This window comes from Myotis myotis, unplaced genomic scaffold, assembly GCF_014108235.1.
Source record: "Myotis myotis isolate mMyoMyo1 unplaced genomic scaffold, mMyoMyo1.p scaffold_m19_p_3, whole genome shotgun sequence".
NCBI lineage: Eukaryota > Metazoa > Chordata > Mammalia > Chiroptera > Vespertilionidae > Myotis > Myotis myotis.
In genome coordinates, this window is record NW_023416335.1 from 120,009,297 (window position 1) to 120,036,966 (window position 27,670).

General features: G+C 41.6%; 1 protein-coding gene and 1 pseudogene across 16 annotated transcripts in view; both read right to left on the reverse strand.

Moving 5' to 3' along the window:
* Positions 1-27,670, reverse strand: part of ERC1 (ELKS/RAB6-interacting/CAST family member 1) — a 520,764-nt gene that overhangs the window by 464,103 nt on the left and 28,991 nt on the right. The window lies entirely within an intron of this gene.
* On the reverse strand, positions 8,489-11,131 carry LOC118651773 (annotated as a pseudogene).

Genomic DNA, 27,670 nt, shown 5'->3' on the forward strand with positions numbered 1-27,670 from the left:
TGGACTCTGTCATAACTACTCAACTATACCATTGTAGTGGGGAAAGTTGTAGACAACACATAGCTCTGTTCCAATAAGACTTTATTTATAAACATTAAAGTTTGGATTTCATATAAATTTCATGTGCCACAAAATATTATTATTTTTATTTTTTTTCAAAATGTAAAAAACATTCTTACTAATAGCTTGTGAGGGATGTACAAACCCTATAGGCAAAATTTGGACAATTGGCCAAATATGGCAACCTCTGTTGTAAACCAACGCTCCTTTTTTGTTGTTGTTTGGTTCATCCTCACCCAAGAATATCCATTGATTTTTAGAAAGAATGGAAAGGAGGGAGGGGGAGAGAGAAACAGCAATGTGAGAGAGACAAGCACCCCTGCTGGGGCTAGGGATCGAACTTGCAACCTGGTACATACCCTTGACTAGGAATCAAACTTGAAATCCTTTGGTACCCGGACTTGACTTTCTAACCGCTGAGCAAAACCAGCCCGAGCTGTAAACCAATGCTTCTTAAATACCAGTCCATGAATAAGTTTCCACCAACCCTTAATAAAATTGACACTGTAAGCTTAAAATCTATAAATTTTCTTGGGAAGTACTGTCCTATACCAGTGATGGCGAACCTATGATACGTGTGTCAGAGGTGACACGTGAACTCATTTTTTTGGTTGATTTTTCTTTGTTAAATGGCATTTAAATATATAAAATAAATATCAAAAATATAAATCTTTGTTTTACTATGGTTGCAAATATCAAAAAATTTCTATATGTGACACAGAACCAGAGTTAAGTTAAGGTTTTTCAAAATGCTAACACGCCAAGCTCAAAAGGTTCGCCATCACGGTTCTATACTCTGAGATTATGCAATTCTAACTCTTTGCTGTTAAAATGTGTTTTTTTCTTATAAAATGGCAGTAGGAATATCAAGTAATTTATCCTTTTTAATTGTCTTTATTTGACAATCCCATGCCAGCCTCCAGTCCCCACCAGTTTTTACAAAGTGAAGGGGAGCTAATTGTTTTTCAATTTTTATTTTACTGGTGTGTGAAATCCAAGTCTGGGAAGCTTTCCACCTAACCAAAACAAGAAGTACAGTACTTTTCCTGTGTCATTTACACATGCTGATACAGAATGATTATTTAATCAAAATATATCTTTACCATCTGCTCAACTTATCAACTATATCCCTTCTCTGTCCTTTCTCTTAAGTTAATGTTAACTCCTTTCCGGAAGTCTTTGGATCCTATGAAACTCACATTCTTGTGAAAGTTAAGTCTTCTTCATGCAAGGCACATTATTTAAAATATTTGTGGAGAGTTTTGGGTCCAACTGACAGAAACTCCTTACCACAGAAAGAAAGTAGAACAGTAAAAAAAAATTATTTCCAGAAATATTACATTCCTTTTGGGAAAGAACTCTATAATTCATGGATCAGTCACTATGAAAATAAAAATGTTAAATAATGGATATGACTGTAACTTAAAACCCTGAGAGCTAATTACCCTACTCAAAGTTTCTAGTAACTCCTTCAGGAATATTAGACAGTAATTAGTTATCCAAATGAAGCTATTATTCACTGTGACCCATTTCCTAGAAATACTGTATAGGTGCCATGCTACTTTTTTCCATTCTCATAGCAGGTTATAAAGTACACATCATACGTCAAAAAATGTTATACAGTATTATTTCTATCTACAAACTATCTGACTAGATCCTAACTCAATTAACTTTTATTAATGTCAGGTAGTCTTGTACATCATTTTATACATATTATCTTCTTTAACCTCATTTAACTATTACAATGACCATAAAAGCATTTTCTCCATTTGACAACTCATGAAACTCACATGGCTCTCTATTCTTTTATATGCAAGCACTGGTTTTATGCTGCTTATCTTGAAAAGAACATCAATAGTCGAGTACTTCTAGTTCCCAGAAATGCCTAACTTAGTTATATGAATCAGTTGAATTAAGGCCTAGGTGAACAGACTCTCAGAGAATTCCATTAGGATAATTGACAAAAGCTAAATCAGATAATTTTATAAGAAACAATCTCTAAAGAACACTTTGTCCAGCTCTCTGGACTTTTATAGATGAGAAAACTGGGTCCAAAAAGATTAAACAATGTGCCCATGGTCATACGCCCAGTTACTAATTGGCAGAGCCAGGATCAAAATGAGAAAGTAAGTCTCCTTTTATAAATGCAGTGTCATATTCACTACACAAGTGTTTCTTAAGGTCATCAGACCCAATGCCATCTCTTCTCTTTTTATAACAAACTAGAGACCCAGTGCATGAAAATTCATACACTCGGGAGGGATCCCTCAGCCCAGCCTGTGCCCTGTCGCAGTCCAGACCCCTCAGAGGATGTCCACCTGCCAGATTAGGCCTGCTCCCCAGGAGGATCGGGCCTAAGCTGGCAGTCAGACATCCCTCTGACAACCCAGGAGTTGTTGGGGGATGTCCTACTGACAGCTTAGGCCCGCTCCCAGAGGGGAGCAGATCTAAGCAGCAGTCGGACATCCTTAGCACTGCCGAGGAGATGAGAGAGGCTCCCGCCACCGTCGCTGCACTCGCAGCCATCAGCCTAGCTTGTGGCAGAGCAGAGCTCCCCCTGTGGGAGAGAACTGACCACCAGGGGGCAGCTCCTGCGTTGAGCGTCTGCCCCCTGGTTGTCAGTGCATGTCATAGCGACCGGTTGTTCTGCTGGTAGGGTCAATTTGCATATTACCCTTTTATTATATAGGATATCTGTAATGTGCCCTTTACTATCCTGACATATATATATAAAATCCTAAGCGACCGAACGAACGACCAGTCGACCAGTGTACTCCCACAGCCAACCTCCCACAGCCAGCCAACCTCCCGCAGTCCCTCCCCCCAGCCGGCCAACCACCACCCCCCCCCCCCGCCCGATTGGCCCCGATCGCTGGTCAGGCCAAGGGACCCCCCCACCTATGCACGAATTCGTGCACCAGGCCTCTAGTTCTTAAATAATAATCCCACCCTCACATGCAATAAAAAAAGTAATATAAACTCTTAGAAAAAAATTTCATAAGAAAATAATATGTATGTTAATATGTAAATGCTACAGACAGCTACACCAGAGGCTGAATAGGTGCTTGCACTGCCCAACAAGGCAATGCTGCTATTGAAGTAATTTTCTAAAATGATAAAAACTCTAGGTAATGTTTAAACAAAACAAAGTACAACCTTCCATCCCCTTACACAGTAGTTACACTGCTAAAAAATTTAGTGCATATTGTAGCCACCCAAGAAATGCTAATGTAATTATGTACATTTATGTAGCTAGGATCTAGGTTCAGGTCATTATAAACAGATTTTTCACCTACACAATCTTCTGGAAAGACATTTGGAAATCATATGGAATAAGGGAGGACTTTTCAATATTCAGGGCTTCCCTAAACATTGCAGGATATCTAGCAACACTAGGCCCTCTCTACCCTAAATCCAAGAAATTCCTTCTGCCTCTAAGTTATTATGGTGGCCAATATTCCCACAACTTTTAAGAACCAATATCTTGAAAATAAATAGCTATGTTCAGAAATACCAAGGGAAATTCAGGAATTTATCCACTACCATTTAAGTAGGCCCTCTTTTAACTGTTTCATATCTCTTGAAAATACTCTGTACCAGGAGTAACATGAATTTACAGGATAGTAAAGACTAAAAACACTCATTCAAGTGTGCCTGTCTCCTAAGAATTTGGCACCTATTCTAAGTTTCTATGCCCATGAAGAAGAGAAGAAGAGCCATATGGCAAGAATAAATTACTAATTATTCAGCTTATCAAATCTATGAAAGATAATCAAAATTAAGAACATTTTCTATCCCACTCCTGACACCAAAAAAAGAACATTTTCTGAATATATCCTTCCAATTTCTCAGCAGATTTTTAAATCCTACAAAATAGTTTTCACTTAGCTCCCAAAAATGGTTTTCTTTGAAACAAATAAATACTGTAGGAGGTTTATAATGTAAGCATAATGCAATCATGTAAAAAAAAAAAAAATTTAATGCTATGCTTAAACAACTATTTATCTGCAATTGACTTACCAAAGCAGGTTTGCTTTCATTTTAATATCATTACCTCATACCAACAACAGAAATGATACTGGTGTACAAAGAAAAAATATACAGAAATACCTATCCAAAACTCTTTACCCTAAACAGATAAACTCTAACATACCATTATTTATATTTTGACAATGAAAATACCTCAATTATAGACACATAGCTCTTACAAGATTTCACAAAACATGAAAGAAAACTCAATATAAACAATGAAGAAACTTAACCTGAAAAAAATATTACCTTCAGTTACACTTTCAAGATACTATCCTATATGATAAAGAGCTAATACACAAACGGTCATCCCACCCTCACACCGTAACTGCTCAAACAATGGGGAGAGAGGAATGGGGACCAGCCAGGCACAAATGAGCTCACGAGAGAGGGATGGGGACCAGCAAGGCACAAATGAGCTCATGAGAGAGGGATGGGGACCAGCCAGGCTGCGGCCCAGGAGAGGGATAAGCCGCCTGCCCCGCAGTCCCAGGCGCCAGCTCCTGCGGCTGCGGCCCAGGAGAGGGACAAGCCGCCCACCCCGTGGTCCTGGGCACCTGTGGCTGCAGTCTGGGAGAAACTGCCCGCTCACGGTCCCCTGCAGCTGTGGCCGGCCTGGGTCCTGGGTGCCTGCGGCCGGCCAGACAGAGGGAAGCCCGGGTCCCGGGTGCCTGTAACCGGCCAGAGGAGGGAATCCTGGGTCCCAGGTGTGGGGTGAGGCAGAGGCGATTAGGGGCAATCAGGCCAGCAAGGGAGCCGTTAGGGGCGACAGGCAGGCAGAGGGGTTAGGGGCGATCAGGCAGGCGAGTGGTTAGGAGCCAGCAGTCCCAGATAGCGAGAGGCAATCGGACATCCCCCGAGGGGTCCTGGATTGGAAAGGGTGCAGACTGGGCTGAGGGACCCCCAACCCCCATGCACGAATTTCATACACTGGGCCTATAGTGAAAATGAAGGAAAGCCCTAGCCAGTTCTGCTCAAGGTCACTTAACTCATTGCAGGCTCAATCCCTGGCCCAGGTCTGAGTGAGTGCCCAACCCATGGATGTGTCTCTCACATCAATGTTTCTCTCCCTCTGTCACTCCCCCTCCCTTCCACTCTGACTAATGGGAAAAAAATATCCTCAAGTAAAAATTAACCCAAAAAAATGAAGGACAAAGTTTCTTCATTACAAAATTTTACAGCATCAAGGAAAATCAGAGGTTAGCCTGCCCAAATATCCGTTTCAAGAGCAAAAAGAATGACCTCTCCATTTTGCATAATTTCTCTTTTTTACTATATAGAAAATTTAAAAAACAAATTAAAATGCATAATTTCTCTTTTTTACTATACAGAGAATTTAAAAACCAAATAAAAATGAAACATATAAACTAATAAGCCTAAGCATACACAATGAAACTTTAGCAGAAGGCAGTAAGTATCATGGGCTCAAGACTCAGATAGCTTTTTACTTTACGCTTATTGGAATGGGGAAAAAATATATTGTATTCCTCAAGCACAAGCTAGGTAATACAAAGTTTTGTAAAATTTTCCATGGAAATGGTTTAATATAAACTGCCAATCAATATTCTTAGTCTTGAAAACTGAGCTGTTTCTTTCAGAATTTTACAATCTATAATAATAAAAGCGTAATATGCTAATTAGACCAGACGTCCTTCCAGACGCCCTTCCTTCTGGACAAAGCTGCAGCGGGTGAGGGCAGAGGCAGAGGCGGCAGGCAAGGGCCAAGACCTTTGCATGAATATCATGCATCGGGCTTCTAGTGCTTTCTAATAGTTAAGTAAGTGTATTACAGATTCCCATTATCAAGGAATTCTTGATGATTTGCTCTTTTCTTTTTCAGAGAAACAAACTGTAATGTTCAAGTACCTATCACAAGATAATTTTTTTACTCCTCACCAGAGGATATGTTTTTATTTATTTTAGAGAGAGGGAGAAACATTGATGTTAGAGAGAAACATCTACTGGTTGCCTCCCACAGCCCAGACCAGGGATCAAAATCGCAACCTAGATATGTGCCCTGACCGGAAATTGAACCTGCAACTTTTTGGTGTATGAGATGATGCTCCAACCAACTGAGCCACTCAGCCAGGGCTCACAAGACAATTTTTAAAGCATGCAGTAATTCCTGCAAAATTCAGGTCCTCCTTCATTTAGGGTTATGAATGTGGTTGTATTAAACAGCTCCCAGAGAGTGGGAGAAAAAAGTTAAATTAAATATTTGGAAGGACACAAGTACAACCAAAAATTGCTGAATATATCCTTTTCCTTTGTTAATTTCTTTACAGTAAAAACTGGGTAGTTGATGAGACATAGAGGAATCCTTACCACAAAACACTCAATAAAGAAAATAGTTACTAATTAACCAACTGTAACTACTGGCTAAAAAAGCCCACCCAAGGAACCTCTCCAAAGACAAAGAAATATGCTATCAACAAAAAACAAACATCATCAAAGAAACACTGGATCGTTGGACATTTTTTCAACTAGCTCTTTCTTTCATCGATATTCCTAATAAGGATTACAATTTATTTCCAGAAATCTATTATCCTCACATCCATTTTATCCTACTAAATAGGCCACAGTTTGAAAAGAAAAATCCAGGAGAAAATATACATATTCTTTAAATACACTGAGTGGCCAGATTATTATGACCACCTGACGTTTGTAGGCAAATTAGCTATAATTTCGCGCTGAAATTGCTAGAGGGCCAGACAATTATAAATAGGGAAGCAGGTTGTTTGCCACGACAGAAGTGATTTTTTTTCTGAAGATATGGGTAAACAACGCAATTTAACAGCCTTTGAACATGGGAGATATATATATATATATTACTCTAAATCACTGAGTCACTTTAATTTTAATTCAGGAGTCCAAAAATTCAGAAAAGCAAGTTACCATTTTCTAAAGTTTTCACACTGCTTTCAGCTTTATTTCTAGTTAGGACAATTCACCAGAAAAATATAATGATACAAAGTAGGAGCTCAATGTTTGTTAAATCAACAAGTAAACATTAAATGTTAAACATTAAAACTAGTATTTAAGCCGAAACCGGTTTGGCTCAGTGGATAGAGCGTCGGCCTGTGGACTGAAAGGTCCCAGGTTCGATTCCGGTCAAGGGCATGTACCTGGGTTGCGGGCACATCCCCAGTAGGAGATGTGCAGGAGGCGGTTGATAGATGTTTCTCTCCCATCGATGTTTCTAACTCTCTATCTCTCTCTCTTCCTCTCTGTAAAAAATCAATAAAATATATTTTTTTAAAAAACTAGTATTTAATAATAGATGAACACCTTCATGGCTTGCCAGAAAAAGGGTGGCATCTCTAATCACAGGTAATAAATTAGTTTGCACAGCCAAAAACCATTAACACCGGATCTCAAAGCAGGATTTTTCATTTAATGTCCATGGATAAACTCATCCCAAAATTTGATGTAGTACTCTTTCAGCTTTCTAGAACAGCGACGCTTTCTCCTATTATTTAACACTAGTAGCCCTGTGGACGAAATTCGTGCACATTAAAAGGGAATGAATTGCCCTAATCGGTTTGGCTCAGTGGATAGAGCATTGGCCTGCGGACTCAAGAGTCCCAGGTTTGATTCCAGTCAAGGGCATGTACCTTGGTTGCGGGCACATCCCCAGTGGGGAGTGTGCAGGAGGCAGCTAATCGATGTTTCTCTCTCATCAATGTTTCTAACTCTCTATCCCTCTCCCTTCCTCTCTGTAAAAAATCAATAAAATATATTTTTTTAAAAAGGGAATTAATTAGCAGAGATATTTTAATATTGCTATTTGCCCTTTCTCTATAATAGAAGTGTGAGAGATGAAAGGAAATTAGTAAAATGTATATGAAAATAATATATACATTTATTAATAAACAGTAACAAAAGGATATAACAACAGAGGCATGATATTAAAATGACAAAAACATGATATGAAAACAACAAAAACATGATATAAAAACAACAGTGACGCAAACAATGGCTGATAAAGTGATTAAACTTAATCTAATTTTCCCATTAAGAGTGAAAACACTTTCAGAGTGCTTGACTAATTTCCCTTGTGATGAAGTACTTAGAACTTTAACTGTAACATCACATGCTCTTCAAACTCTAGAGAAAGCAACATATAACTGACCATGTGCAAAAACAGGTTCAGGTAGGAATATGCCTACTTTGTCTAGAGTTTGTCCTTGTGATTTATTAATAGTAATCACAAATGCTGGCATCACGTGAAACATTCATCGAATCAATTTAAATGGGAGGCCAGTGTCAGATGGGGACAAATTAATTCTTGGAATCAGAACAGCCTCTCCCTCTGCAGAGCCTGTTAATACTTCAGTTTCGATAATGTTAGGTTGTAATCTTTTGATAATAAATCTGGTACCATTACAAAGACCCCATTTAATATTGAGATTTCTCAATAGCACAATGATTGCACCCACTTTCTTTTTTTTTTCTCATTTCAAGTTTATTAAAACTTTAGCAGTACAAATTATCCAGCTTGCAGATTATCAAAAGATCAATTCAATAAAGTCCATGTTTAAAAAAAAAAAAAAAAAAAAGACAAACATAAACAACCCAAAACAATGAGAAGAGAGAAACAACATAGAGGAGAGTCATCAGGAAGTCTCTAAAACTTAAAATTTGAGACAGAATGGAAATAAGTTTATACAACTCACTCATCCACTTTTGTCTTCATCTGTTCCAGGGCTTGATTCATGATCAAATTTTTTATTTTTATCATGTGCATGGTCATTTTCTTGACCCTTTGATTTTTGGTTTTCTTTTTCCCCTGAGGATCTGGTCTTCTCATCCTCCTTATGTTTTAATGTGGAGAACTTTAATTCATTGTCCTACTTTGTTTTATTTTTTCGAGTGGACTTAGATCTCTATCAGCCTTTTTATCCCTGGTATCATTTGAACTATTATGATCACGATTTTTAGAGTGCATTCTCCTCTCACCCTCAGAATTTTCTTTTCTGTGTGAACTCTTACCTTCTTGGTTTCTATATTTTTCTTTGTTCCTGCTTTGACTTTCTTCTCTCTCTGAGCTCCTTGAATCTCTTCTTCTCTTTCTATCTGTACTTCTCGATCGTCCTGCTGTAGCTCTTCTCTCTCGGCTCCGTGACCTTCCTCTTCTCCTGTACTCCTGCTCTCTGTATCTGTAGTACTCCTTGCTTCTGCTATGATCACGGTCATGGCTTCTGGATCGCACTCTTCTGCTCCTGTCTCTACTTCTGCTTCGTTCCCTTGTTCTACTAGTGTAACTGTGTTTGCCTTTAGTTGTATCACACTCTCTGCTTTTAGACTGTGCATGCCTATCCTTTTCTTTACTTTTATTATGATCATGCTCATTACTTTTTGATTCTGTTTAGACTTCTCTTTACTTCTACTCCTTTCCTGATCTTTTCCTTTAGAATCAGACTTTTCTTTTTCTTTTGTATTCTCACGATCCTTTTCTTTACTCCTTGACCTCATCCTCTTTTCTTCATGTCTATTATGCTTTGTATCCCTTTCCTTACTCTGATTTCTCTTTGCTTTTACTCCTACTTTTAGATTTGGCCCTTTTCTTCACCTTGTTTTTATTATACTTACCATCTTTCTCTGAATTTCTTCTGACGTCTCTCTCTTTGCTGTTAGATTTATGGTCTTTTATTTTATTTTCCTTTTCACTTTTTCTGTTTGGACTCTCAGACACTTGCCTGAGATCAGTTATTTTCTTCTCTTTTACTCTAACTGGGCTTCTTTGATTTTCTTTTACTTCATTTAACTCACTCTTAGCCCCTTTGATCCATCTTTCACCACTTGATATTCTCATTCTTTGAGCTCTTTGCATCTTTGCCTCCAATGTGGAGTCTCACTCCGTCTGAAACGATCCCTTGATCTGGATCTAGATGGAGTTCGATAACGCCTGGGTCCTCTTCCTTTAATTTTCCTGCCAGACCTAGTAACTAAAAGTCGCCTCTGGTATGAAGAAGGCTGGGAATTAAGTGGATTACACTCTCTGTCTCTTTCTCTGTTTTTCCTTTCTTTCTCATCAGCTTTAGGAGGACTTTTTCTCATTAGAAATCTATTTTCAGATATAGGAGGGATCTCCTCTGGACGGACAGTAGACTGGGGTTGTGCATCAAGATTTTCAGCCTCACTTCCACTAGATGCGCTTTTCTTGCTTTTCTTTCGCTTCTTCTTTTCTTTTGTGTGTTTTCAGGAATTTTTCCTATGTTTCTTTTTTCTTTTTTTGATTTCTCTTCAGAAGCACTTTCAGAAGCAGAAGAGTCAGAAGAGGACTGAGAATCACTTGAGCTATCTGAGTCACTGGATGATGATGATGAGGAGGATTTATGTCTTTTCTTTTCTTCTTTCTTAGCTTTAGATTTGGGAATTAGCTCTCCACAACTTGAGTATCCGCACCTCAGCAAATGGTTTACTAGCTGCATCTGTTTTCTGATTTTCTATCTCCCGCACAACTTCTTGACCAGAAATCACTTGCCCAAAAACAACATGATGCATGAAAAACTGAGAACCATTTGTATCCTTCCCTCTGTTGGCCATTGACAAGAGAAATTCTTTGTTATGTTTAACAGCAAAACTCTCATCTTCAAAAAATCCTCCATAAATAGATTCCCCTCCTCGTCCATTTCCTTCACTGAAGTCACCACCCTGAACCATAAAATCTTTGACAACTCTGTGAAAGAGACAACTCTTATAATGCAATGGCTTCTGAGCTGATTTCCCTGTTCCCTTTTCACCTGTACAAAGACAACGGAAGTTCTCGCATGTTTTGGGACACACATCAGAAAATAATTCAAAGACAACTCTTTCAGCCGGTTGATTATTAATGGCAATGTCAAAAAAAAAAACCAACATCGAGGACGTTGAACCTTTATTCCCATGGCTCCAATATTTCAATCTTTAAATAGAGAAAAATCAAGGACAAAATCATCCAATCCTTTCAGCCCTGTAGCATAAGTCAATATGCAAGATTTGCCCTGCACCCGCAGTCTCCTCCTGCCAGGTCTGGTCCTGCACAGAGCTTCAAATCTACCGCCGCCAGAAAAGACGCTAAAGCCCACTACCCGCCTCCCTCCCCCACCACCCAGTCGCAGTGTCGATTGCACCCACTTTCAATTTTAATTTATGACACGGCATTCCCAAAGAAGTAATACTATTAAGAAATTCGATGGGAAAATTTTCCTTTTCAGCATCATCTGTGGAATCAATGGAATCATAGCAGTGGTTCTCAACCTTGGCTGCACATTAGAATCACCTGGGAATCTTTTTAAAATCCTGATTCCTGGGCCTCATCCTCCGGAAATTGTTTCTTTGTTATGGGGTAGGGCTACAACATTAGTAACAAAGAAACAGAATTAAAACTTTATTGTGGGGAGCCGCTACAGTGTTTTGGACAGGTTCAAGCCTTGGACTGATGAGAGGGCACAGTCCTCTCATTGCCACGTGCAAGTCCCAGCTTGGAGGGCAGGGCCTTCCCAGCACAATTATAGCCAACAGCTGTAGTTGTAAGCTTGAACCTATGGTCCAAACACGTGGCCCCACGTGCCTGAGTGATGTAGGCTTGAGAGAGTTAAGGAGCATGTAGTTGAGTAGGATTGAAACCCAGGAGAATTTTGTAAACATCTTGGTCACACCCTTACTTTGCCTCGTAGCATTTGCTATAAAATAAAGGCATGGCTGTGGGCGTGGGCGCTGTCTCTCAGAGAAGCAGCGTCCCATCGAGACCCAGCTTTCATTCTCTTGTCTGTCTTTTCTAAGCCTTTCAGCCGCCCCCACTCAGGTTCACCCCTGGCCATGCTGGAGCTGGGCACACTTTAGAACAGGGATGGGCAAACTTTTTGACTCAAGGACCACAATGGGTTCTTAAACTGGACTCAGAAGAAGGAGCTCCGGCCGTGTTTCCCAACGTTGTCATGTTAACACTGCTGCTGGTGAAGGGGCAGAGGGAAGAGCAAGAGAACCCTCCACTCTTTCGGCTCTGCGGGCCGGATAGAACAGCCAAATGGGCCGTAGTTTGCCAACGGCTGCTTTAGAAAGATCTGCCTCCATGCTCAGAGGGTGGGTTCCTGCCTCAAACCCCGCCCTTACAGGAAACAGCTCCGGGAAACAGCTCGGGGGAGGGCGCAACCATTGCCAAGACAACCCCTGCAGGACTGACTTCCTTCCGGTTGGTCGCCAGCCAGATCCCGGTCATGATGAACATCACCCATGGTTTTTATATAAGTAGATAGCCTGGATTGAATTTTGACCAATAAGGTTTTATCCTGTCTTTCCCCATTATTCAGTATTATTGAAGAAATAGTATAATTCCCTAAACCATGGCAAAGAAGCAAAAGCCTTGTTGATATCAGAAACCATAACATTTTATTACAATTATATATAATAAAAGGCTAATATGCAAATAGACCAAACAGTGGAACAACCAAACAACCAGTCACTATGACATGCGCTGACCACCAGGGGCCACGCACGGAACATGGTGTGCGTCGGCCACAGCAGGATGGTGGAGCAGGTGAGCGGGGGCGCCAAACCAAGGCAGGGCGCCAGTTGCTGTCATCAGGACAAGCCTCTGGTGGTTACTGAAAATTCTTTGCTCCCGCACGTCACAATCCCGCCTGGTGATCGCACCTGCTGCCAGCACTGGCCCCACTTGCACCCACTGCCGGCACCCAGTGCCGGCCCTGACTACTGGGTGCCGTCAGCGGGTGTGAGTGGCGGCTGCCAGCCCGATCACCCCTCAGGGTTTCTCCACGTCCCCCTGCTCCTGAGGGGCGATCAAGGTCGACAGCTACCACTCATACCCACAGCCAGCGCTTGGCACCATCAGCAGGTGTGCGTGGGGCCGGCGCTGTCAGCACATGGGAGCAGCGGCGGCGGGAGCGGGGCTGCCAGCAGACAGGGGACCATGGCAGGAGGGGCCGGGCAGGGGCACGGAGGATGGGCCAAGACCCGCCCCTGTGCCCACCACAGCCTCGCAGCCCACAGTTCCTTTCAAGGTGCACAAATTCATGCACTGGACCCCTAGGACTGAATAAAAGAAGAGGGACATTTGCAAAAGAATAATCTATTTAAGACCCTTAGTGGCAACCTCTTATCAGTCAGAAAACTCCTTTAGACTTATAGTCTCTTCTACCTGGGATAACATTTTATCCCAAACAGTCACAACATTCAGGTCTCTCTTTGCTCAACTAATACCTTCAAAGAGGCATAAAGCACTTGTGCTACATAATGAAATACAATGGGTGTCTCAGTGAACATCATTTTAATTTAAAAGACTGAAGTGACAACCTATGATTATTCAGTCTTGGGTATAAAGCTGATTTTTTAAATAAATTAATGAAAGAAACCTGTCACTTCAAAAACAGTAACTTGCAATATTTATTGCCAATGATAAAATTTGAGCTTTCAAGTGAAAATTAGAATTGTGGGAAACTTGTATCTTTGGGAAAACTTGAAAATTTGGGAACCTGGTGAGCTTGACAGCTTACCAATACTTAAAAAACTTTTCTGATGAGACAAGAAGCAATATTAATAAATGTGAATTTTTTAAATTTGTCTAATGAAAGTCATACACGAACAAATTTCGCTTCTCAAAATGATTAACTCCCTAATAGGGACATAGCTATTTTACATAGGATTTAATTTTCTCAGGGCATTCTGCATAATGCCTTTAACATATCCCATATCTGGAACACCAAAAAGATCAAATCAATCTGGAAAATAAATTAGCCTACTGATTTATGCACAATGTTCTGAATAACCATTCATAATTCATCTCTGTTATCAGAATTGCCAAACATAAAAGTTAAAGATCAGACTTTAAATGACAGTGAAATAATTAGCAACCTCGTGAAAGAGCTTAAATTCAAATAATAATGGTTTTCACCATGTGACAAACCAAGTTACAACCTAAAATTATAAAAATGTTAATAGTAACCTATGTCCAAGCAGTGAGAAAAATGACAAAACAAAGAGTCACACAGGGTAAATTTCTCTTTTTGTATTTCTGAACTTGAAATTCTCTTGATTTTATCCCTAAATAAATAAAACCAAAATAAAAAAACCTAAATCCTGAATAAAATCAGACTCCAGAACAAAAAAAATACACAAAGCGAAATATTAAACTTACTTGCCACAATATAATATTAAACAGAATGTATTCTGACCACACAAAATTCCAATGAAAGTGCTTTAAAATAATTATTTTTAAAATAAGCTTCCAGCTAAACTCAACATATAGAAATATTATAAAGCAAAATAATAAAAAAGTATGACAATATCTTGTTATATGTTGGTTAGAATAAAATAAAAATGTAAATCATCCAAAGCCATTCAAGCAAGTTCACAACTGGATTTTTATTCTTCATCAAGCAAATATGTAAATACGAAAAGCCTTCCTCATTGTCAATTTTAAAAAAGAAAAAAGGGCCTTTCCTGTTAAAGCATATGTTGTTCCATCTCTCCAACCACCAATATTTGAAAGTTCAGAAAAAAAAGGAGTATGAGATATAAAAACAGTTGGGTATTTATTTTAGAAACAATCTTCCCAAAAAAACTTCATAATAATGAACCATACACATTAGACAACTCTAAAAAATGTGTCTTTACTTTTGATAGGATTCTAGACCAAGATCTCTGTGGCCCAAGCAAATCAAACATTTAGAATGCATCTAAATTCCCAGTTTAAAAGTGAATTGGAGAAATTTGTTTCATTATTGTAAATCCTATTAAGCCAGTATCCTTTGTAAAGTGGAAAATGTCTGACCTTGAGGGCTATGGAGGGTATAATGAATGCAGAGTTTAATAAGGGCCCACTGCTAGCTCACTATAATCTATTAATTAGCATTCTCAGTTCTGTAAATCTCACTGCAGTGTTTCACTTTACTTTAAAATTGCACCCTTTGTTTTTTGGACCAAAGATACACAATTTTAGGATTGTATGATAATTATAGTGGGTGCAGGAAGAATATATTCCTGCCAGCCTTGGTGTTTAATTAGTGCAAGGGGCGGAATCTAGATAAGGCAGTGTTTACCCTCCTTCAGCACATATGGTTTTTTTGGCATCATAGTCCTATGGGCTGTTTCATTTCCACTGGACTGAAATGCTGAATCCCTACTAGTCTTTTCAGAAGATTCAAATATTTGCCTTTGTATATAGCTTGATAATTAGAAAGGAAATTGCCATTGCTTTTTATCCACACAGCTTTTAAAGTATGGGCATAATCAGCTGCCTTAATTTTTTGAAAATAAAGAAATATGCCAATAATTTTCCCTCATTAAAATGGACATTTCCAACTTGCTTGATAATAAAAACTACCTTGGTGATAGGCATTTTTTTAGCATCATCAAAAAGGTACACTGGAGGTTAGTTAATTCAGTGATAGAGCCAGTAACTTCAATTTAACTTCTCCCAAAATACACACACACATACATGTACACATAATTTATATACACACACAAATATACATTATATTTACATTTACTTACATACTCACACAATCTATTCCTAAAAGGTAGAACTTTAAAAGGAAAGTATGTATTCATGTATAATTTTTACACAATATTTTTAACTTGTAGCTCAGCCACTTTTCAAGTCAATGGAAATAAACTGTGATTATTAACAATCCATTTGAGATTGGATAATATTCAAGTATGATGTACTTTGATGCTTAATTATCTAAATAAAGTTCTTCATATTTGAACATTGATATGCCATTACATACTCCAAATTTATCAATCTCATTTTTACAAAATTAAAAGAAACTAAAATCTACCCTATGAATACAGATACAGTTTCTAAGACCTATGCTACACTGATACTTTACCACAAGGCTAAATTAAGCAAACTCATTACTCCTCTCTTGATATTTACAATTCAACACCCATACAGAAGAACTTTCAGAATGTACTATTATTTTACATTTAGGAATGATAAACTTTTCACGTTGTACTTCACTTTCTGCAACTTAAATTTTAACGGAAAAAAAGTTATTTCTTCATTCTATTGTCATACATCATCTGAGTAATCTTGTGCATCAATGACTCTCAAGGTGAGGAGATATCAAAATCACCTGGATGGCTTTTTTTAATTAAACATAGCTAAGATTTTAAACACCCTTTTTCTATACACACATTCCTTCTTCTGAGGAACACTGTCACAGTAAATAATCATTATGTATAGGAATCTGTCACAACCCTGAGGTATAATATGGCAGAAAAAAAGGATGAGAAGCATTGAGCCAATAGTCCCTTGTTCCTTTTCCCATCTTTTACAACTAAGCCCGAAAGTGGCAATAGACCCATCACAAATTCCCTGTGGCTGATGAGCAATAGACTAGTTTAAGAATTAGAGGTTGTAGGGGAGCTAAGAAATGCAGTAAAGGCAGCAATGTTGGACTCTCTCTTTAACCTTCTGTGACTGTTTAACTCTCTGTAGCCTCAGATTACGCTGACTACCCAGAAAGCCGGAATCCCACCCAAAGATAACGTCAGGCCCCAGGAAGGAGGTTAATGGATGTATACAATGTAACTGCCTGATGTTATTCGTTAACTTAGAAATGCATTGTTCTTTCTTGTGGTCTATGTGATTACCCACCATATGCTTTCACTATTAACCCCCTATACAAAAGAGACCCTGTCCTAGGAGGGTGTGGATCTCTGCCCAGCAGGTCACCACTGAGAGCAAGCACCTGCTTTTCCCGTGTATGTAAGTTTCTTCTATTGACGCTCTTATGAATTTGAATAAGACTACATGACAGTTCTTCGAAATTAATCCTGAATTAGATTTTTTGGGTTTTTCAGAACCACCAGATAAGCTTACTTAAAATATAAGTTCCTGGATTCCATCTCCCAGATATTTACTTAGTTGGTATACAGTAATGCCTGAGAATCTATATTTTAAGTAAATATTATCTGTTGATAATGATGTATCCAAGCCAAGATTTAGGAATCCCTGGTCTTACTTTTAATATTGAACACTGGGATCTATTTTAGTTCTTTTTTCTTTTCTTCTTTTCACATTTTTTAAGTCTTACTCAAAGAACTTCCTGAGGAATACTTTTTAAAAGCATTTCCTCTTACTTAAAAAGGCTGGGTCTCTAGAAGGCTTACAAATTGAAGTATAATAATCAAACATTTAGATTCTGTGTAGTGACAAATTAAAGTTAGTCACTGGTTAAAGCATTTTGTATGTTAACTATACTTTAATTTTTAAAAAGTAAAAGCATCCGACTGGCGTGGTTCAGTGGTTGAGTGTAGACCTATGAACCCAGAGGTCACAGTTCAATTTCTGGTGTGGGCTCGATCCCCATTGGGAGGCATGCGGGGGGGTGGCAGAATCAGTAATTCTCTCTCATCATTATTGTTTCTGTTTTTCTCTCGCTCTCCCTTCCTCTCTGAAATCAATAAAAATATTTTTTTAAAAAGTAAAAGCAAAGTAGATTAAGGTTATATCCAAGAAAGAATAAAATTATCATCATTACTAATTATTGTGAAATCTCTGATTCAAATGAATTCATATTGTACCATCAAATAAATATGAAGATTTGATCAATCATTTCTTATTTTTTATCTTTATTGCTGATTTGTCCCCTCTTTTCCCATTGACCCCATCTAGCCCACCCCCAACAAGTCCTTCACCACACTACTGTCTATGTCCATGGGTTATGCATATATATGCATACAAGTTCTTTAGTTGATATCTTCCCACCCACCCACCCATCCCCGCCTTCCCTCTGAGATTTGACAGTCTGTTTCATGCTTCTATGTCTCTGGACGTACAGCCAACATCATACTCAATGGGGGAAAATTAAAAGCATTTCCCCCAGAAACTGGAACAAGACAAGGTAGTCCACTTTACAACTTTTATTCAACATTAGTGTCCTGGTGCACAGATTTGTGCACATTAAAAGGAAATTAATTAGAAGAAATATTTTAATATCACTATTCGCCCTTTCTCTATAATAAAATGTCAACTCATAGAGACCAAAAAAACTACGAAAGATCAATGAAACCAAGAGCTGGTTCTTTGAAAGGGTAAACAAGATTGATGAACCTATAGCCAGGCTCACCAGAAGCAGAGAGAGAGGACCCAAATAAACAAAATCAGAAATGAAAGAGGCGAAATAACAACAGATACCACAGAAATACAAAGGATTGTTTAAAAATACTATGAACAACTCTGCTCCAACAAACTAGACAACCTGGGGGAAATGGACATATTCCAAGAAAAATACAACCTACCAAAATTCAATCAGGAAGAATCTAAAAATCTCCATAGGCCAATAACTATGGAAGAAATTGAAGCAGTCATCAAAAAGCTTCCAGCAAACAGAAGCCCGGGGCCAGACGGCTTCACAGGGGCGTTTTACCAAACATTCAAGGAAGAACTAAAACCTATCCTCCTCAGACTATTCCAAAAAATTCAAGAGGAAGGAACACTTCCAAGCTCATTCTATGAAGGCAGCATCACCCTAATACCAAAACCAAACAAAGACAACACAATGAAAGAGAATTACAGGCCAATATCACTCATGAACATAGATGCCAAAATTCTAGCAAATCAGATCCAGCATTACATCAGAAAGATTACACATCATGACCAAGTAGGATTTATCCTGGGGATGCAAGGATAGTACAATTTCCACAGATCAATAAATGTGATACATCACATAAACAAATTGAAAGATAAAAATCACAGTCATATCAATTGATGCAGAAAAAGCATTTGACAAAATCCAACACCCTTTCTTGATAAAAACCCTCAGCAAAGTGGGAATAGAGGGATCATACCTCAACATAATAAAAGCCTTATATGACAAACCTACAGCCAACATCATACTCAATGGACAAAAACTAAAACCATTTCACCTAAGAAGAGGAAAAAGACAGGGATGCCTACTTTTACCACTCCTGTTTGACATAGTACTGGAAGTGCTAGCCACAGCAATTAGACAAGAAGAAATAAAAGGTGTCCAAATTGGAAAAGAAGATGTAAAACTGTCATTATTCACAGATGACAAGATACTGTACATAGGAAACCCTAAAGACTCCATCAAAAAACTACTAGACTTAATAAATGCATTCGGCAATGTAGCAGGATACAAAATTAACGCCAAGAAATCTATGGCATTTTTATACACCAATAGTGAACTTACAGAAAGAGATTAAAAAAAATCCCATTTACCATTGCACCAAAAAAATTAAGATACCTAGAAATAAACTAAACTAAGGAGGTAAAAGACTTGTACTTGGAAAACTACAAGACAATAAAAAAGGAGATGGAGGAAGACATAAACAGATGCAAGAAGATAACCGTGTTCATGGATTGGTAGAATCAACATCATTAAAATGTCCATAATACCCAAAACAATCTATAGATTCAATGAACTTTCCATTAAAATACCAATGGCATATTTCACAGACCTAGAACGAACTCTCCAAAAATTCATCTAGAAAAAAAAAACAGACCCCAAATAGCTGCAGCAATCCTGAGAAAGAAGAACAAAGTAGGAAGGATCTCAGTACAAGATATCAAGCTGTATTACAAAGCCACTGTTCTCAAAACTGCTTGGTACTGGCACAAGAACAGACATACAGACCAATGGAATAGAATAGAGGACCCAGAAATCGACCAAATCCACTATGCTCAATTAATACTTGACAAAGGCAGCAAGAGCATACAATGGAGTCAAGACAGTCTCTTCAATAAATGGTATTGGGAAAACTGGACAAATATATGCAAAAAAATGAAACTAGACCACCAACTTATACCATACACAAAAATAAACTAAAAATGGATAAAGGACTTAAACGTAAGACAGAAAACCATAAAAATCTTAGCAGAATCCACAGGCAGCAAAACCTCTGACATATGTCGAGGCAATTTCTTCACCAATACAGATCCTATGGCAACAGAAACTAAAGAGAAAATAAACAAATGGGACTACATCAAAATAGAAAGCTTCTGCACAGCAAAAGAAACCATCAAAAAACAACAAAAAAAGCCCACTGCATGGGAGAATATATTTGCAAATGTTATCTCCAATAAGGGTTTAATCTCCAACATTTACAGGGAACTCATACAACTTAACAAAAGGAAGATAACCCAATCGAAAAATGGGCAATGGACCTAAATAGATACTTTTCAAAAGAAGACATAAGGAAGGCCAAGAGACATATGAAAACATGCTCAAAGTCACTAATCATCCGAAAGATGCAAATCAAAACGACAATGAGGTACCATCTCACACCTATCAGAATGGCTATCATCAACAAATGAATAAATGACAAGTGCTAGCGAGGATGCGAAGAAAAAGAAACCCTCGTGCACTGCTGGTGGGAATGCAGACTGGTGCAGCCTCTGTGGAGAACAGCATGGAGTTTCCTCAAAAAATTAAAAATGAAACTCCCATTTAACCCAGTGATCCCACTTCTAGGAATATATCCCAAGAAACCAGAAACACCAATCACAAAAGATATATGCACACCTATGTTCATAGCAGCACTATTTACAATAGCTAAGATTTGGAAACAGCCTAAGTGCCTATCAGCAAATGAGTGGATTAAAAACTGTGGTACATCTACACAATAGGATACTATGCTGCTGTAAAAAGGAAGGAACTCCTACCATTTGCAACAGCATGGATGGACCTGGAGAGCATTATGCTAAGCAAAATAAGTCAGTCAGAGAAAGATAAATATTGCATGATCTCACTCATTTGTGGAATATAATGAACAACATAAACTGATGAACAAAAACAGATCCAGAGACAGAGAAGCATCGATCAGACCGTCAAACCTCAGAGGGAAGGAAGGGGAGGGTGGGGGTAAGGGGGAGAGATCAACCAAAGGATGTGTATGCATGCACATAAGCATAACCAATGGACACAAACACCAGGGAGGGGAGGGCATGAGCGGGGGGGAGGGGGGGGAGTAAGGGGGGGTTAAGGACAAATATCTAATACCTTAATAAAGAAAATAAAATAAAATAAAAAAATACAAGTGTCAACCAAATTCACAATCGACAATGACAGATCAAAACACATGCGTGCAATTGGCGCCAGTGAGAGCTTTATATGTATCACGCATATGTGAGTCAACTTAGCCTTTTATATTTAAACTTGCTTAATTAGACTGCTTTCTGATTTAGCTAAACTTTCCCCAGACCCATGAAGCACCTCAATTTCTCTTTCAAGTAACAGTCAGCAAAACAGCAGTAAATATCAACACGAAGCAGATTATTATTGTCGATCACACAGGGAGAAAGGGTAAAACATTTAACTGTAGCAGTGTTTGACTATATTCTGCACAGTGAGAAAACCTGAAGTCATTTTCAAGGTCCACCAATTTTTACTTCTTCTTAGTTGGGTCAAGTTTCTAAACTTTCTAAATCTCTATTGTTTTTGCTAATAAAAAGAAAATAGGATTCTACAGTCTCCTATCTACCTACTCCAGGACTTCTGTGAGGATCAAATGAGATGAAGCATGTGGAAACACTTCACAAACATTTGGTTGAACTGTAAAATGTTTCCACCTGGCTATAAAGCAAGTTGGGCTCCTGAGCTGAAGAAACTCCAAGGAGGCTAGTAGCTAGGGAAAGGAAGCTGGGCGTTGCTACATGACATCATTGCCCGGCACCTACAGCGACCATTTCCGAGCTGGGCTGGGCTGTGGACCACATTTTGCACCATGTAGTCTTGGCAGCACTGGCTGCAATTTGGTGGGGTGTCACTCCGGGGTGGTGGCAGGGCCTGTGTCCCACTTGGGGGAAGCCGAGTGTTGCTTTGTGGAGCCAGGTCCCCGGTGCTGTTTATTGTTAAATGGCTTGTCGCTAGGGAGAGGAAGCCGGGAGTTGCTACATGACGTCATTACCCGGCACCCACAGCCACCGTTTCTGTGCTGTGGGCCACATTTTGCACCATGGGGTCTCAGCAGCATTAGCTGCCATTTGGTGGGCTATCACTCTGAGGTGGTGGTGGAGCCTGTGTCCCACTTGGGGGAACCCAAGTATTGCTTTGTGAGCGCAAGGTCCGCGGTGCCGTTTCTCTGTAAATGGCCAGTGCACATCACAGCAACTCCTGCACTGAGCATCTGCCCCCTGGTGGTCAGTGCATGTCACAGCAGCCAGTCAGACACTTAGCATATTAGCCTTTTATATATTTAGACTAAAGCCCCCGAGTGCACAAATTTTTGTGCACTGGGGGGGAAGGGGGGGCCCCTCAGCCTGGCCTGTGCCCTCTCGCAGTCTGGGACCCCTCGGGAGACAACGCCCTGCTGGCTTAGGCCTGATCCCGAGTGGCAGAGGGCAGGCCCAATCCCTAGGTACAGCCCCTAGTCGGGCTCAGAGCAGGGCCAATTGGGGAGTTGGGGCGCCGCCCCCTGTCATGCACAGAGCAGGGCGGATCAGGAGGTTGAGATGCCACCCCCAGTCACGCTCAGGGTAGGGCCGATTGGGGGGTTGGGGCACCATCCCCTGTCACACTCAAGGCAGGGTCAATGGGGAGGTTGCAGCGCCACCCCATCACGCACAGAGCAGGGCCCATCAGGGGGTTGAGGAGCTCCCCCCTGTCACTCAGAGAGTAGGGCCGATAGGGGAGTTGGGGCACCGCCCCCTGTCACACACAGAGCAGGGCGGATCAGGAGGTTGGGGCGCCGCCCTCTATCACCCACAGAGCAGGGCCGATCAGGGGGTTGGGATGCCACCACTCTCACACTTAGGGCAGGGCCGATGGGGAGGTTATGGCACTACCCCATCACACACAGAGCAAAGCCCGTGGGAGGGGTGGGGGTTGTGGCGCCGCCCTCTATCACCCACAGAGCAGGGCAGATCAGGGGGTTGGGGCGCCGCCACTCTCACACTCAGGGCAGGGCCAATGGGGAGGTTATGGCTCTACCCTGTCACACACAGAGCAGGGCCGATAAGGGGTTTGGGGCGCCGCACCCTGTCACACACTGAGCCGCAGGGCGATCAGAGATTGGGGAGCTCCCCCGTATCAGGCATAGAGTAGGGCTGATCGGGAAGTTGGGGCGCCTTCCCCTGTCACGAACAGAGCAGGGCGGATAGGGAGGTTGTGGCCCCACCCCCTGTCACACACAGAGCCGCAGGGCAATCAGGGGGTTTGGGTGCTGCCCCCTGTCACGCTGATCCCGGTGCCCAGAGGCCTCTCGGCTCCGCTGATCCCGGTGCTGGGAGGCATATTACCCTTTTACTATATAGGATGGAGGCCTGGTGCATGGGTGGGGCTGGCTGGTTTGCCCTGAAGCGTGTTCTGGATCAGGGTGGGGGTCCCCACTGGGGTGCCTGGCCATCCTGGGTGAGGGGATGATGGCTGTTTGCAGCTGGTCACACACCCTTCAGGGTTGGGGTCCCCACTGGGGTGCCTGGCCAGCCTGGGTGAGGGGCTGAGGGCTGTTTGCAGCTGGTCACACACCCTTCGGAGTGGGGGTCCCCTCTGGGGTGCCTGGCTAGTCGGGGTGAGGGGCTGAGGGCTGTTTTCAGGCTGGCGGGTGACGAAAGCTCCCAACTGCTCCTCTTTTTCTTTTTTTTTTAAATTCTGGGCCAGCTTTAGCTCTGAGGCTCCAGCTCTTAGGCCTCCGCTGCTGAAAGTAGGTAATCGAAACAATGTATAACTCCAGCTCTGACTCCAGCTCTGAGATCCCAGCCCGCTGAAAGCTGGTTTCTGGGGGTTTTTTTAGCTTCTATATTTCTTAAAATGTTTCAAACTGCAGGCACAGAGGCCGGCAAGGCAGGCGGGGAACGTTGGAATCCTCCGTCACTGAAGCAAGCAAGCCTCATGTTAGTTTCAAGCTTCCTGGCTGCCGGCCGCCATCTTGGCTGACTGTTAATTTGCATATCTCCCTGATTAGCCAATGGGAAGGGTAGCGGTCGTACGCCAATTATTATGTTTCTCTTTTATTAGATAGGACTAGAGGCCCGGTGCACAAAAATTGTGTACTCGGGGGGGAGGGGGGCCCCTCAGCCTGGCCTGTGCCCTCTCACAGTCTGGGACCCCTCGGGAGATAACGCCCTGCTGGCTTAGGCCTGCTCCCGGGTGGCAGAGGGCAGGCCCAATCCCTAGGTGCAGCCCCTGGTTGGGCTCAGAGCAGGGCTGATTGGGGAGTTGGGGCACCGCCCCCTGTCATACACAGAGCAGGGCGATCGGGAGGTTGTGATGCCACCCTCAGTCACACTCAGGGTAGGGCCGATTGGGGGGTTGGGGCACCATCCCCTGTCACATTCAAGGCAGGGTCGATGGGGAGGTTGCGGCGCCACCCCATCACGCACAGAGCAGGGCCAATCCGGGGGTTGGGGCATTTCCCCCTTCACTCACAGAGCAGGGCCCATCAGGGGAATTGAGGCTCTGTACCCTGTCACGCACAGAGCAGGGCCAATCAGGGGGTTGGGGCGCAGCCCCCGTCACGCACAGAGCAGGGCCCATCAGGGGGTTGGGGCGCCGCCCTCTATCACCCACAGAGCAGGGCCGATCAGCGGGTTGGTGTGCCGCCACTCTCACACTCAGGGCAGGGCCGATGGGGAGGTTATGGCTCTACCCCGTCACACAGAGAGCAGGGCCCGTGGGGGCGGGGGGGGGGACTGGGTCGCCGCACCCTGTCACACACAGAGCCGCAGGGCGATCAGGGGGTTTGGGTGCTGCCCTCTGTCACGCTGATCCCAGTGCCGGGAGGCCTCTCGGCTTCGCTGATCCCGGTGCTGGGAGGCATATTACCCTTTTTCTATATAGAATAGAGGCCTGGTGCATGGGTGGGTGCCAGCTGGTTTGCCCTGAAGGGTGTCCTGGATCAGGGTGGGGGTCCCCACTGGGGTGCCTGGCCATCCTGGGTGAGGGGATGATGGCTGTTTGCAGCTGGTCACACACCCTTCAGGGTGGGGATCCCCATTGGGGTGCCTGGCCAGTCTGGGTGAGGAGCTGAGGGCTGTTTTCAGGCTGGGGGTGACTGAAGCTCCCAACCGCTCCTTTTTTTCTTTTTTTCTTTTTATTCTGGGCTAGCTTTAGCTTTGAGGCTTGGCTCCAGCTTTTAGGCCTCCACTGCTGAAAGTAGGTTTCTGGCCTTTGCTTACAATGTTGCGATTCTGCTGGCTGAAGCCCGGCAGGTTTCTGGGGTTTTGTTTAGCTTTTATGTTTGTTGCATAGTTGCTTGCAGCTCAGAGGCCTGCAGCGGCAGGCAGGGAACGTTGGAGTCCTCCGTCACTGAAGCAAGCAAACCTCATGTTAGTTTCAAGCTGCCTGGCTGCTGGCCGCCATCTTGGCTGACAGTTAATTTGCATATCTCGCTGATTAGCCCATGGGAAGGGTAGTGGTCGTACGCCAATTACTATGTTTCTCTTTTATTAGATAGGACTAGAGGCCTGGTGCACGACTTTAGTGCACTGGAGGTGGGGAGGGGGGTTTCTCAGCCCAGCCTGTGCCCTCTCCCCTTGGGGACCCCTCAGGGGATGTCCAACTGCCGGCTTAGTGGGCCCGCAGTGAGCCTAAGTCGGCAGTTGGACATCCCCCAAAGGGTCCTTAGCGCTGTTGCGGAGGCAAGAGAAGCTCCCATCACCACCACTGGTTTCGCCAGCAGTGAGCCCAGCTTCTGGCTGAGCAGCACTCCCCCTGTGGGAGCACACTGACTACCAGGTGGCATCTCCTGCGTTGAGCATCTGCCCCCTGGTGATCAGTGCACATCATAGCGACTGGCCATTCTGCTGTTCGGTCGATTTGCATATTAGGGTTTTATTATATAGGATAGTACTGGAGGTCCTAGCAAGAGTGAACAGACAAGAAGAAAACATAAAAGGCATCCAAATTGGAAAGGAGGAAGTAAAACTGTCATTACTTGCAGATGACATGATACTGTACACAGAAAACCACAAGGACTCCACTAAAAAAAGGTAGATTTAATAAAGGATTTTGGCAATGTAGCAAGATACAAAATTAACATCCAGATATCAGTGGCATTCTTAGACACCAATAATGAACTCTCAGAAAGAGAAACAACAAAACAATCCCATTTACCATTGTAACAAAAAAGTGAAATAGGAATACATATAAGTAAGGAGGTAAAAGATTCGTACTCAAAAACTATAGGGCGCTGAAAAAACAGATAGAGGAAGATATAAACAAGTGGAAGAATATGCCATGTTCATGGATTGGTAGAATCAACATCATTAAAATGTCCATACTACCCAACACAATCTACAGATTCAATGTAATCCCTATTAAAATACCAATAGCATATTTCACAGACCTAAAACCAACACTCCAAAAATTTATATAGAACCAAATAAGACCCCAAATAGCTGCAGAAAACTTGAGAAAGAAGAACACAGTTGGAGGAATCACAATACTAGATTTCAAGCTATACTACAAAGCCACCATAATCAAAACAGCCTGGTACTGGCAGAAAAAAAAAAAAAAAGGCATGCAGATCAATGGAACAGTCTAGAAACCGCAGAAATCAACCCAAGCCATTACGCTCAATTAATATCTGACAAAGGAAACAAGAGCATACAATGGAGTAAAGACAATCTCTACAATAAATGGTGTCCAAATGATAATTGGACAGCTACATGTGAAAAAAATGAAACTAGACCACGAACTTACACCATACATAAGAATAAAGTAAAAATGGATAAAAGATTTAAATGTAAGTTGTGAAACCATAGAAATCCTTGAAGAAAACAAAGATAGCAAAATATCACACATCTCATGTAACAAAATTTTCACTAACACAACACCTAGTGCAAGAAAAACAAGAGAAAAAAAATAAACAAATGGGACTACATCAACATAAAAAGCTTCTGCACAGCCCTAGCTGGTTTGGCTCAGTGGTAGAGTGTCAGCCTGTGGACTGAAGAGTCCCGATTTCCATTCTGGTAAAGGGCACATGCCCAGGTTATAGGCTCGATCCCCAGTAGGGGTCATGCAGGAGGCAGCCTACAAATGATTCTCTGTCATCATTAATATTTCTCTATCTCTCTCCCTCTACTTTCCCCTCTGAAATCAATAAAAAGCTTCTGTACAGCAAAAGAAAACAACATCAAAATGAAAAGGGAACCCAATGTATGGGAGAACATATTTGCCAATGACCATCTGATAAGGGGTTAATATTCAATATATATAAAATACTTGAACAAATCAACAAAAGGAAAACAAACAATCCAATAAAAAAAAATGGGCAGAAGAACTAAATAGACACTTAACCTATAGCAGACATACAAATGGCCAAGAGACATATGGAAAAATTTTCAACGTCACTAATTATCACAGAGATGCAAATTTAAATGACAATGAGCTACCACCTCACACCTGTCAGAATGGCTGCCATCAATAAATCAACAAATAACAAGTGCTAGCTAGGATGGGGAGAAAAAGGAACCCTAGTACAATGCTGGTGGGAATGCAGACTGGTATAACCACTATAGAAATCCGTATGGAATCACTTCAAAAAATTAGAAATGGAACTGCCATTTGACCCAGTGATCCCACTTCTAGGAATATATCCTAAGAAGATTAAAACACCAATCAGAAAGAACACATGCACCCCTATGTTTATAGCAGTGCTATTTACA